Here is a 13,996-nt window from a genome sequence, read left to right as displayed (position 1 = left end):
CATCCTCTTCTTCCTCAGCCAACGAAACCAGAGCACCTGCTGAAAAAGAGATGAAAAGTACTCGGTTCAAGAGAGAAACATGAAAATAAAAGAACAAAGAGTACTAAATGTGCTCACCTAAGAGCATGCTAGCAACAACTGGAGTACCTGAGGGAGTACTTGGTTTGCGAGGCTTCTTGGAGACAGGCAAGCCAGATGAAGACCCGTCCATTCGCCCCCTCTTCGGGACACTGCGAGGACCGCGAGGGACTAGACGAGGAACATACTCTTCATATACATCAACAAATCTGAAAGAAACCCCAGGAAGGGCTATAAAAGTTTGAGACTTACTAATTGCAGAAGTACCAGCTAGACGATCCCTAGTCTCCGCCACAGCAGGGAGAACATCAAGGGGGATCGGATCAACAAAGTTCCGCCCAAGCTCCTGCGAAAAAAGACAAAACACCGAGATAAGGAAAAGCTAAGCAAGAACGGACGCAGCAAGAGTACATAAAGAACTCAAATAAAAAAAGATAGACAACTCACAGCTGGGGGCGGGTTGATGGCCGAGAACTCAGAGATGGCAGGAGGAATGACGCTCACTCCTTTCAGCATCTTCTGAAGGCGCTCGAGTACCTCCTCACTGGTCAGCTCAAGAGCTGGGACCATGCATGAAGGATCCTCGGCCCTAGAATACTCAAAGCCGAGATGTTCCCGCTCTTTCAAGGGCTGAACCCGGCGACGAAGGAAACTTGAAACAATACCAAAGCCGATCAAACCCTACTGTTTCAGCATACTAATCCTATCAAGGAGTGGCTGGATCGCTTGAATCTCAGCAGGTGACTCAAGCTTCTTGTCCCATCGGTCATTCACCACAGGACCGGATCTGGAGTGAACGACAAGAGAAGGGATCAAATTAGCAGCGTAAAACCACTCGGCACGCCAATCTTTGACAGAATCGACCAGGTCATAATCAAAAAACTTGATTTTGAGACCCTGGCGAAACTGAATCCCGCAACCGCTGAGGGCACTGGTTTCCTCGCGGCGGGGTTGAGGTTTTAGGCGAAAGAAAAAGCAAAAAAGAGATAGAGAAGGAGGGATCCCAAGGAAGGCTTCACAAAGGTGAACAAAAACAGAAAGATGGAGAACAGCATTGGGGGTTAGATGGTTCAGACTAACCCCGAAATACCCAAGAAACTGATGAAGGAAGACGGAAGCAGGAAGACAAAGTCCAGCGCAGACAAAAGAAACAAAAAGGACAATCTCACCAGGACCCGGGGCCGGAACCCGATGCTCGCCCGGAACTCTCCATTCAGCGATGACTTTGCTTTGGATCAAGCCATCACTAACGAGCTCGCGCAGCTGGTCTTCGCTGGTTGTTGGAGCCGGCCAAACCTTCTGAGCTGCCCTCATGGCCACGAACTCCTGGTTTTCAATCAAAGACAGGGATGACTCCTCGTCCATGAAGGTCGCCTGAGACTTGCTTGCGGTCTTCTTCTTTCCCATGAACTGGCGGAAGCAACAAAGGCGCTAAAGAGGATGAAGCTAGAATAATGGTGCTCGGGCGATGACGACAATGACGGCGGCGGGTTTCTGAGAACTAGGGTTTAAAGGCAAGAGCTGGACGACAAGGGAAAGGAAGATAAAAGGTCTTTAAATAGATTTCTCAGTGATACAAACGGCCCATAAGGCCCGTTAAAGCACAGCGTGGGAACGCAACGGTCCATTTACCGACGCAGCTAAAACGACGGAGGGCACGAATCCACACAACGGTACAAACCAACGGGCAGATTTCAGACTTATCCGCGCAGCACCACAACAGGGTTATCAGATAGCCACAAGAACAACTCGTTGAACCAAGAAGAAAAAAAGGGCTACCTCACGAGGAACAAAAGAACCCGGTTATGTAAGAAAGAACTCGGTAGTCTCATGAACGACAGGGATCACAATAGAAAATTCAAAGACAACTCAGAAGACAAGATTCGTTACATTACAAGTGACTTCAAAAATAGAAGATTACAAATCTTACAAGACCCAACGAACTCGGCACCACGAAAAGCAAAGTAGCAAAGAGGAACACGGACACGACTAGGCTCTGGAACGACTACGTGTCCCAAATTGCTACTCGGAAGGACAGACCGCCATCAGCTACACTGTTTTCTTCAAAGGACGAACGCAGTGCATCCAAGGCGGAAATCGGCAGCACAGCAGGGCAACATGGAGCAGAGAAGGCCGGCGGACATCTGTCTACCCAAGACCGATGTGATGCTAGATATGGTGTTGATCTGCACCGGACGGTCTCAAGACAGGCGACGAGGATCAACCCAGAACTGCCGGATGAAGGAACGAAGCCCACATCACAAGACTTCCTCCAACTACCACCACGTACATCCTGGCACAATGCTGTCGCGGGATTAGCCTACCTCTAATCCCTATCACAAGACTTCCTCCAGCTACGACAAGACACACAGAAACTACAAAGCATGCCCGGGGGCTGCTCTACTTCACAAACTACCATGTTCATGAACACCAAGGCTTCAACAGAGTATCCAATGAATGAAAACAAGCACTCCGGGACAGTATTTATAGACCAAAGGATCGGCGCACATGGACTAGGAGTACCAACGAAATAAGCCTAACAAAGGACACAGTGAAAAGACAGGACATAATAATGGAAGACTCAGGCGAGAAGAGGCAGTACTCGAAGACGGGCATATTCGGAAGAATATACCAGCACAGTACAACCCGTGAACAAAAGGCATTTATACTCAACCACCACCATACAACTACATCTGACAACAGCAGACTATCAAAGAATACGCCAAAACCTCGCATCCGAGTTCTTCCCGAACAAAACAACACGGATATACGCTCGGGGCCTCGGCCAACATCATAGCTTAATCAACACTAAGCTAGGGAGCTCGGCCTTTCATTTCAACTACCCCCCGGAGGCTCGGAACCAAAGACAAAGGACCAAGAATACAAGAAGCTCAAGACTACAACGACGACAACACATCAAGACTCTTCATCCGACTTCTTTTCTAAAAGAGAAGAACTCGGAGAAAGCAGGATACATAGCCACAGAATTTTTTGAAGACAAGAATCAAGATCCTCCATCTCCTTGTTCCAAATAGCGAGAGGCTCGGGGGCTACAACCAGGTGGATGTACTTTTTCTTCAAAAAGCACTCACCACTCGAAGATCCCAAGAAGCGCTACAAGGTTTCACTCCAGAAAGTACTCGGATGACATTTTGTTCCTACTCAACAAGACTTGAAGAAGTAAAGCGAGACTTTCGGAGCTCAACCATGAAGTGCTCGGGGGCTTGTCGATGCGGGACCCACAGGATACCCCGCAAGGGAGATAGAATATCTAGTCCAACTAGGATTCTCCCCATGTAATCTTAGTAGTATAGCTATTAAGTAATCCTACTAGGATATCTCATTGTAAACGGACTAGGACTCTGGCCTCCTGACTATATAAAGGAGGGCAGGACTCCTAAGACGGGAGGATCAGGGTACAACACAACACTTGACAATCAATCCAACGCAAAGGCTAACACCGACTGGACGTAAGGTTATTACTCGATCTACGATCGAGGGCCTGAACCAGGATAAATTGACTGTGTCTTGCGTTAACCATCGAGTTCGGCATACGCCGAAGCTCGAACATACTGCCCCGGGTACCCCCGTGGCAGGCTATCGGTGGTAAAACATCGACACATGAGTATAGATTTCATCATCACAAACCTTCGGTAACTTCAAATATATGTCTCAACCAAAGTAATTACACAATGACCAGAGTACTGCTAAAATAAATAGAACAAAAACATCATCTCAGACTACAAGTTTACAACTATGTTTGCCATAAAATAGAACTAAATATGAGTTCGTTTATTGATCAATTCTTGCACCATCACAACCAGCATTCACCAATAAACCTTTCTCAGCATTCAGGCATGAAGATTTCTCTAATTATTCTGGTTGTCCACGCTTTCCTGCAATTTATTAACAACAGGCATACAATTAGATACCCTTCTGGTTGCTACGAAAACAAGCTAAGTCTTTATCTCAACCTAATATTAATACATGCCACTACCATTTCCTGAATGCTTCAAGTTTTTTGCATTAGCAAAAGGCCTACACAATCAAACACTCAATTTCCATATTATATTTTCTTTCATGCCATTTAAGCAAACTGCAGAATTGCCAATCCATCCATGTAATCCTATGGATTGGACAAACATAGAAGAATCATACAAAGGATAAAAAAACACTACAGGATCAGCAGAGAATTGCCAATCCATCCATGTAATCCTCAGTGTTAGCAAGCTGTAAATAGTAGAGAAAAGGCAGCGATCAATTAGTAGAAGAAAATTTCCACAATGCAAACTCAAAAATCTCTAGCTACTGCACATATAACTGAATTTTTTTATAAGCTCAAATATAATATAATTTGAAAACACAACTGTTCATACTTAAACAAAGTCAAATAGTAATCCCATGTATTATGTTACACTTCTTTCATGTATATAAATCAAAGTGGCATATTTCTCCTTTGGTATAATGTTCCATGGTGATAAACATTGGTCTTAGTATATGTTGGGATATTAATCCCATGTTAGTACATTTATTTATAAACAAATATTTGTTAGCTTTTATTAATCAACACATAAACCCAATAAAATCCAAAGCACCATGTTGAATATAATGCAACTTGATGTATGCTATGTGGTAAAATAAATTCAAGGTGATGAGGTGAGATACTTGTGCAAGTCATGTAGGTTTAGTTGGATTATGACTAATGCAACACTTAGGGTTAGCTCCTACAAATGTCACTCATCATCACATGGGGTTTTGAAGAAAAAATTTATAGTTGGGATTTTTGGTGTGTGGATTTTTGGGTTGTTACAGTCCTACCCCCTTAATAGAATCTCATCCCCAAGATTAAAGCGTAACGTACCCTTCGAAGAGATAAGGATATTGTAGCCGGAGGTCAGGCTCTTTCTCCCATGTTGCTTCTCTCTCAGTGTGATTGCTCCATTGGATCTTGCACATAGGAATAGTTTTGCTTCGGATTTCTTTGGTGTCTCTACCCAGAATTCTGATAGGATGCTCTTTATACTCGAGAGTGTTCTGAATTTCAAGTGTATCAGTCAGGATCACTTCATCGGGCACTCTCAAACACTTGCGTAGCTGGGATACATGAAACACGGGATGTACACCCGCCAATTCCTTAGGTAGCTCAAGTTTGTAGGCGAGCTTTCCAATCCTCTTGCAAATCTTGTATGGCCCAACAAATCTAGGGGCAAACTTTCCTTTCACATGGAATCTGACAGTTCCACGTAGCGGGGATACCTTGAGATAGACGAAGTCTCCCACATTGAACTCAAGTTCTCTTCTTCTTTTGTCAGCATAGCTCTTGTATCGACTTTGGGCAATTCTTAAATTCTCCTTTACTTGAGCAACTCCTTCTTTGGCATCTTGAATCTTAGCAGAGTCAAAGAACGATCTTTTCCCCGGTTGAGACCACATCAAAGGTGTCTTACAAGGTCTGCCATACAGAGCTTCAAATGGCAACATCTTGATATTGGCTTGGTAGCTGTTGTTGTAAGAGAACTCTGCATAGGGTAGGCATTTCTCCCAATCAGAACCATAATTCAGTACACTAGCATGAAGCATGTCTTCTAAGATCTGATTTACTCATTTAGTCTGTCCATCTGTCTATGGGTGATAAGCGGTACTGAAATCAAGTTTGGTTCCGATGGACTTGTGTAGAGCGGTTCTGTGCTGGGCGTTCATTCACAAAGCGGGGATGGTTGGAACAGTCCTGAGTGTTGCGGTCCTGAGCATAACGTTCCTAGGTGTAACGATCCTGAGCAGGGCAGGAGTATTTGGTGGTGTAGCCTCCACCACCCCTACTCGATCAAGGGTTGTCATCCCTGTTGTGGCGAGAGCGTTCCCTGGATGGTGCATCTCTGCGGAACCTCTTGCGATCACAGCCACGGAAGGACTCCTCAGGCTTATGCTTCCTCTCCCTATACTCCTCTCCAGCTTCAGCATGGTCCTTCTCGATCTGGATGCAGCGATCCACCAGAGCACGTAGCGTGCTACTCTCAATACCGCCAAACTTCAGCTTGATGTGCGGGTTAAGTCCCTTGTGGCAATAGTACAGCTTCTCCTTCTCAGAGTTCACAACATAGGAAGGTGCATAGCATAGAAGGTTGGTGAAGCGAGTGGTGTACTCAGTCACCCTGTCCTTTCCCATCTTGATGTTGCGGAACTCCTTGGCTTTGGCCTCCATGATACCCTTGGGAATGTGATACTCAGTGAATGCTTCGGTGAACTCATCCCACGAGATGTTGGCAGGGTCCTCATGGGTATCACTGAAACTATCCCACCAGGTGCGTGCTGCACCTGTGAGCTGGTGTGTGGCAGCTCCAACACACTCATCATTGGTGAAAGTAGTGAGGTCAAGCTTCTTTTCCACCTCCTTGAGCCAATCATCGGCTACAAGCGGGTCAGGGTCGGTGCCATCATAGGTAGGTGGCCTCAGCTTCAGAAATCCCTCCAGCTTCCTCTGGAAGTCATTATGCTGAACTCCCTGGTGATGGTTTGCTCCGTCAATAAGAGCTGCAAGAAACTGGGTCTACCGCGCCATCACCTCTGCCAGGTTCGGTGGTGGTGGTGGCGGAATGTTCTCCTCAACAAGCGGCGGGGTATTCTCCAGGTTGAAGGGTATCCCTCCACGTCCACGGCCATGGCCACGGCCACGGTTGTTACCACCACACCCCCATTTGGTTCAACTAGTTCGGGGGTGGGCGTACATCCACGGTTCATTAGGCGAGCAGATCAGCGGTTCGGCATCTGTAACACGGATCATAGGAATTTTAGTGTTTGTGCCATAAGTGCTTATAATTCAGTATGATTACATGATTTTGACGATTTAAAGAAAATCAGTTTTACTATCCAACACTCATTACAAAGAAGCAATAAGATCCATAAGATGCAATAAGATCCAAAACATTCATTACATGGGTTTTATTACATAGCATCATTTCCAGTAGCTACACTTGGAGACTTGTGAGAATCGTACTACGCATAGTGTCTCATATTACATCTCATAAGGGGTACATCATGGGGTACAACTTATGGAAGCCACTGACATGACTCATGACCACATAGGGTCATCTACTCTAACTCATACACCGCAACTGGGATACGACAGTTCTCGATCACAATCTCCTTGTCAGACTTGTGAAGTCGGGACACGTACTTCAAGGCCTCGACAAGCTCCTCAGTAGGCTTGGCTCTAGGTAGGGTAGGGCAGGCATCTAGGTTGAGGCGAGTCAGGGCTAACTCAAACTCCTCTATGCTAGGCTTCGTCTTGCTACGAATCTCCTTGGGTAACTAATCCCACATACCCTTCATCTCCCTGAGGCACTTCTTGTCAGACTTTTGCCAAGCCTACCAAGTCCTCTCACACTTGTCTTGTAGGTACTCGTTCTGCTTGAGTGCCTCAATCAGGTGACCCTAGTTGCGAACGGTCTTCTTCCTGAACTCCTCTAGCTCCTGAGTCATGGTCTTGTTCTGAGATTGGATTTTCAGCATATCAATCCCCTTGAACCTCTCTCTGTCTCCTCTGTGGTTGAACTCGGCCTTCTTTTCGTCCAACTCTCTCTACAACTCCAAGACCTTGCTGTCGAGGTAGCAGTTCCTATTGCCTAGGTCGGCGGCTTTGTCCTATAAGTCAGCGACCTTGGCTCTGTGGACTTCTTCACGATGGTTGAGCTCGTCCTGTAGTTTGGCAACTGTCTCAAGCAGACTAGCTCAGTCCTGTGCTCCCTACGAGTCTCGCTCCTGGTACTCCCACAGAAGGGCCTGGTCCTGACGTCTCCTCTGCTCAAGCTGGGTCACGTACCTGTCCTGCTCTAGTAGGTGGATAGCCGAGACGCGAAGGCATCTATCCTCCTCGGCAAAGATAACTCTGCTGGCTGTGAAACTCTACTCACTAGGGGTAAGGCTGAGGTCGAGGGCCTAGGGAAGTAGACGGAACTCTATCGTCTTCAGGTGCTCGTAGTGGTCCCTCATCACTCTGCGAAGTGCCTTGTGTGAGACAGCTCGCAGTCCCTCCTCAACTGTGTCCTCTATAGTCAACTCGGTGAAAGCTGGGACAGAAGGTAAGGTAGTGCTAGCTAGGAACTTGACTAAGGTGATAATCGGTCCTCCGATTCCTCCTTCCTGAGCTGAATTCCCGGTGCAGGTGACCTTGACAAGCTCGTCAGGGACTTCTAATGTGATGAGAACTCAGCAGAGGGTCTATGCAAAACCCTCAAGCTCACGTAGGTCGAAGGTAAGCTTGGTGTGGTCCAGAGGTAGCGGTCCTAGAGGCGGCCATTCGACGTTCGTTGCCATCTGCATGTTTTAAGGAAACAGGTGTTAGCAGGTCAATAAATAGATAAGCCTTGCATAAAAGTAAATGTAGGGTCGGTATATAACCGAAAGAAGGGTTGTTCACGTCCTATTCTATCGTCCATTTCTGAGGGTTTCGTCCTAGGGTCAAGTATGTCTCTGATACCAACTGAAGCGACCTGATTTCCATGAAGAAAAATCCACAGAGTCAAAGTGTAATATGACCGTTGTAGGTCATATTACCCAAATTCCAATCGAGGATCACATCCATACAACGTAATATCAGAGTACAAATAGTGCGGAATTACATAAATTATTACATCGCCGCATTGGCGGAATCAAAAGTAGCATTCATTCATAACAGCATGGAGATAAGATCGCCAAAACTCGAGCATAGGAACAAACCCCTCAACCATCAAACTCCTCGGAGCTATACTCCTAAGCAGAACCTGTGTGCCAAAATTTATTAGTGCGATTTGTACTAGCCACTCCCACCCTATGAACTATGCTTTGTGGAAATTGGATGCAATGAAAATTCAAAAGAGCCAAATGCACTCAAACATGGGTTCATTGCGTAGAGCTTGATTTTAGATGAATTTTGGTCCTGGTCTTGTATTTTTCTGAGTTCGTATGAATTAGTTATGAATTTCTAAAGTTTCAATCATTTCTGAAAATGGGAAAAGGCTAAATTAATATCGTGCCGACACGTGTCACACTGTGACTGGTTCACGTGGCATGCTGACGTCAGCATGACGTCATCGTCTCGGTTCTGAGCTGACAGGTGGGGTCCCGCTGACGTTACCATGACGTCAGCATGACGTCACCCACTGACAAGTGGGTCCAGAGTCTCTGTGTCGCTGACATGTGGGCCCAGTCAATCGGTCAACTTTGACCGGTCAACGGTCAATACAGGCCGGGCCTCGACTGGCCCGATTGGGCCGAATACGGGCCGGGCTTGGCCCGCCATGTGGCGAGCGCTGGTGCGACCACGTCGTCTTACTGAGCCACTAACGGGCCATGGTCCACGGGTGCAGGTGAGGCGCGGTTCATGGTGAACCCACCTGCATTGGTCCATAGACCGCAGAGCCAGTCTATGAAGGACTTGGTCCACTTACTCCTTCCCAGGGTTTGGTTCACGTGCACGACGTGGTCGTGGTCGGAGCTCGGCGGATCTGCTCGAGACATGGTCGACGTGGTCGTGGTCGGAGCTCGGCGGAGCTGCTCGGGACGTGGTCGACGTGGTCGACATGGTCGTGGTTGGAGCTCGGTGGAGCTACTCGGGACGTGGTTGGCATGGTCGATGAGGGGAAAATCCCCTCCTCTTCCCCGACGGGGCTCCCACCGGTGGTGAGGTCACCGGCGAGCTTCTCGGGCAATACTGGTGCACGATTAAGGTAGCCAAAAGCGTCACCAAGCCTCGGCGAGCGTAGTTGTGGGGTCAAGGTGGCGGCTAGGGCTTCCTAGGGCTCTGGCCATGGTGAACGGTGGCGTGGGTTTGTCGGCGTGCATGAACAGGGTTGCAGTGGTAGCGAGAGCCCAGTTGGAGGAGCATGTGAGCTCCACGGTGCTTCTACGACCATGGTGGGCGTGTTGAAGGAGCTCCTGGTGCTCCTAGTGGCTCCGGCCATGGTGGTGGGGGCAAAGCGGAGGCGGTGGCGCTCCGACGAGGTGCGGTGCGGCAACACGGGGCTCCGGCGGGCTTCTTCCTCGGCTAAGATAAGCGCGGTGTGTCTCTCGTCATGGCAGAGCCAGTCGGGGTGTCAACGTCACCTTTACCGCGACATAGAAGACGCGGTGGTCTCGCCATGGTTGTGCTCTCGGCCATGGTGAACGTGCCCGTGCATGTGCGCTCCTGTTCCGATGTACAACGTCATGGCTGGGGTCCTTCGTTTGGCTGATGGCAGCGCGCACGGCAAGTCCTAGGTCTCGGCAAGCATGGCCATGGCGGTCTCCCTAGCTAACCAGTTGGGCTAGGCTGGAGCTCGAAGCTTCAGCAAGGTTTCGATCATGGCGGTGCACGTTCCATTTGGCTAGAGAGGTGGTCTCCGCAAGATGGCTCACCGCGGGGAGTTTGAAGGTGGTAGGATGGCGGTGTGGTGGCGAGGCGGGGCCGTGATGAGGCGATGCAGTGCCGTGCCGAGCAGCTACGTCGTTGTACTTAATTGGGGCGGCGCTCCTAGCTCCGGCGAGGTCCGGTTTCGCTCCTCCCCTTCCCTCCTTGTTTCCTCCACCCTTCTACCGTTCTTGGTGTGGTGTTGACGGTGCGGCCGTGTAGCGGTGCGTGGTGCTGTGCCGGCTCGCGGAAGAAGACGGTGGCGCCTTCCTCTACTCCGGCGGCAGTGTCCTTCTCCGCGCTTCTCCTTCTCCTCTCGTCCCTCGGCTTAGTGTGTTGGTGCGAACCGCACGGCGGCGGTGAGGCGAATGGAGGGCTAGGGCTCGGGGTCCTCCTTTTATAGGCCGAGCTCCATGCTCATCCATGGCAGATGGCGGAGAGGCTGGTGATGCGCCGAGCGCATCGGACGGCTCTCGTGTGCGGGGGCGGTTGCGTGGGCGTGGCGCTAAGGTGGGGGACAGGGTCATGCGATGTGCGTGACCCCGGGCCCGCTCCTGCTCCGCGGTCGGCTCCTGATCGCGTGGTGGAGGGGGCGTGGGGAAGACGACGATGCTGTAGCTGGGCGGCTGACAAAGGAGGCCCGTTTGTCAGCTTGTCCTGATGCGGCGGCGTGCGGTGCGTGACGGCTGACGGGCGGGTCCGGCTCGTCAGCGGCTTGTGCGCGCGGGCGGTAGGGTGTTGCTGGGCCGGCTTTGTGGGCCGCGTGCGCGAGTGGGAGGGCAGGCGGGCTCGGCCGGGCTGGCTCGCAAGGCCGAGCAGGCCTGGCCTGCTGCTGCTCCCTCTTCTTTCCTATTTCCTTTTTCTTTTTGTATTATGTTACACTTCTTTCTTGTATATAAATCAAAGTGGCATATTTCTCCTTTGGTATAATGTTCCATGGTGATAAACATTGGTCTTAGTATATGTTGGGATATTAATCCCATGTTAGTACATTTATTTATAAACAAATATTTGTTAGCTTTTATTAATCAAGACATAAACCCAATAAAATCCAAATCACCATGTTAAATATAATGCAACTTGATGTATGCTATGTGGTAAAATAAATTCAAGGTGATGAGGTGAGATACTTGTGCAAGTCATGTAGGTTTAGTTGGATTACGACTAATGCAACACTTAGGGTTAGCTCCTACAAATGTCACTCATCATCACATGGGGTTTTGAAGAAAAATTTTATAGTTGGGATTTTTGGTGTGTGGATTTTTGGGTTGTTACAACTAGCACCCATGCTTTTCTGGTGATGCTCGCACCATTGGTCGCTCCTCCACTGTAATGTATGCCCCACAGTCCCTTACTTCCAATGGTGAAGAGTGGAATATTCCAGCACAGTCACGGAAAAGCCTTCCATGGATCAAGAAGGTGACTGTCAAAACCCTGAAGGCTTCCCAACAGGTGCCAAGTTGCACATCCAGGCATGCCATACCGGCCATTGTCTTTGCATTAGGCGGGTTTACAGCGAATGTCTGGCATGACTTCAGTGATGTTCTTGTCCCTCTGTTTCTTACTGCCCGCCAGTTTGACCAAGATGTCCAACTACTTATCACCAATAATCAGCCCTGGTTCATCAAGAAATACTCAGCAATTTTTCATCGCCTCACGAGACACAATATTATTGATTTTGATGCAGACGAGGAGGTCAGATGCTATCCACATGTCATTGTTGGGCTGAGGAGCCACCGGGATCTTGGTATTGATCCAAACTCTACACTGCAGAACTACACAATGATGGATTTCCGTTTGTTTGTCCGTGAAGCCTATGGATTACCTGCACCTGAAGTGGATATACCATACAGGGCTGACAAAGATGACTTTGAAAAGAAGCCCCGGATCGATAATACTCATTGACCGGGGCAAGGCATGAATATGCCTGATGTTTTGCGAGGGCTTGATTGGTTTGGTTTCGAGGTGGTCAGGGCAGATCCAAGGATTGATTCTAATCTTGAGGAATTTGTCCGCCTAGTTGACTCATGTGATGCAATGATGGGTGTTCACGGTGCGGCCTTGACTAACATGGTGTTCCTGAGGTCAGGCGCAGTGTTGGTGCACGTTGTACCCTACGGGATTGAGTTCATGGCTAACGGATTCTACGGTGCACCTGCAAGGGACATGGGCCTAAGACACGTGCAGTACAGCATCAATCCAGATGAGAGCACACTACTGGAGAAGTATAGCGGGAACCATACGGTGATAAAAGATCCAGAAGCCATAAGGAACAGTGGATGGGACGAGGTTGGGGAGTTCTATATGACCAAACAGGACGTTGTGCTCAACATGACGAGGTTTGGACCTAGTTTGTTGAAGGCAATAGAGTTCACTGTGTAGGTGGATGAGATGAGGTTTGTGTTAGCTACGGAATTTTACCATTTTTCACTGAAAAATGAAGCTAGTGTACACTGTCTTTTTTTTATAGGTTTTATTGTTCTTGTGCTGCTTCTGTACAGAGTTGAAAATGTATGATTCGATTGATTGTGCTATGGATGTTACAGAAAAGATGATATTTTGGTTTACTGATGTTCAGTTTAATCTTGCCTCCAAATTGCACTCTTGGCATCTTGGTTGCTGCCTGTTCACAATTCAGTTACTGTCTTGTTGATGGACACATGAAACTAACAAACAAGGGAAATTACCCAAAATAGTGAAAAACAAATACAAGCAAGGAAGGCTATCAAATTTTGTGGAGTTCCTATTATCTGATCCTGCTTACAACTAGTATAATTTTACAAAGAAGCATGTAGTTAAGCCAGGAATGTTCACCCTGTTCGCTTGATAGTTTCTGTGGCTTATAAGCCGGCTGATGTTGTTTTGTTGTGAGAGAAAAACACTGTATCATGGCTGATAAGCATGGCTAATACGATCGCCAACAGGTTGTCGCTTATACTAGAATAGTAGAATGCTTGTCTATTGTCCTGTACTACGACGGCGACACTCATGACAGACACCAGAAGATGGCACCCGCACTTTCAAATTCAGAAGTTGTCGCCTATCGACAGTCATTGGAGATGTTTGGTAAAGGTTTACTAGACATGGCACGATAGCGGGCTCAAATTTCACCGTAGGATATTTCGCATATATTTTTTTTCAATATATATAAATATGCAATATATTGGACCATAAATTCATAACACAATGACCATAACAAGAATACAATGCAAAAAACATTAGATTGCAGCGATTCATTCTAGATTTCATCAATCAAGATTTCAATTTGTTTTGGACTAGAGAAGAAAACAAGTGGACTGAAAAATGGATCTAGGATAGGGAGACGTCAATTCTAGCACAGCTATGAGGGGCGGTGGGGGGTGGGGTGGGGGGGGGGGGGGGGGGGTTGAGCCGCGGGTGGGTGGATGGGGGGGGTTGAGCCGCTGAGGGAGAGGGGTACTGCCGTGCTGGCTGCTGCAGACTGTAGTGACTGCCAATGGTTTCAAGGTCATCCGCTCCGCCGGCCCCGTTCGTTTGGCTGAAATTGGCTGAAAAACACTGTTCCGGCTGAATTGT

General features: G+C 48.1%; 1 pseudogene; it reads left to right on the top strand.

Annotated features, from left to right (window-relative positions):
- Positions 1-11,773: 11,773 nt before the first annotated feature.
- Positions 11,774-13,001, top strand: LOC136473864 (beta-1,2-xylosyltransferase XYXT1-like; annotated as a pseudogene).
- Positions 13,002-13,996: the final 995 nt, after the last annotated feature.

Source organism: Miscanthus floridulus, chromosome 8, assembly GCF_019320115.1.
Source record: "Miscanthus floridulus cultivar M001 chromosome 8, ASM1932011v1, whole genome shotgun sequence".
In the NCBI taxonomy this organism is placed as follows: Eukaryota; Viridiplantae; Streptophyta; class Magnoliopsida; order Poales; family Poaceae; genus Miscanthus; species Miscanthus floridulus.
The sequence above is the reverse complement of the archived record's forward strand: the minus strand, read 5'-3'. Positions and strand labels throughout refer to the sequence as shown.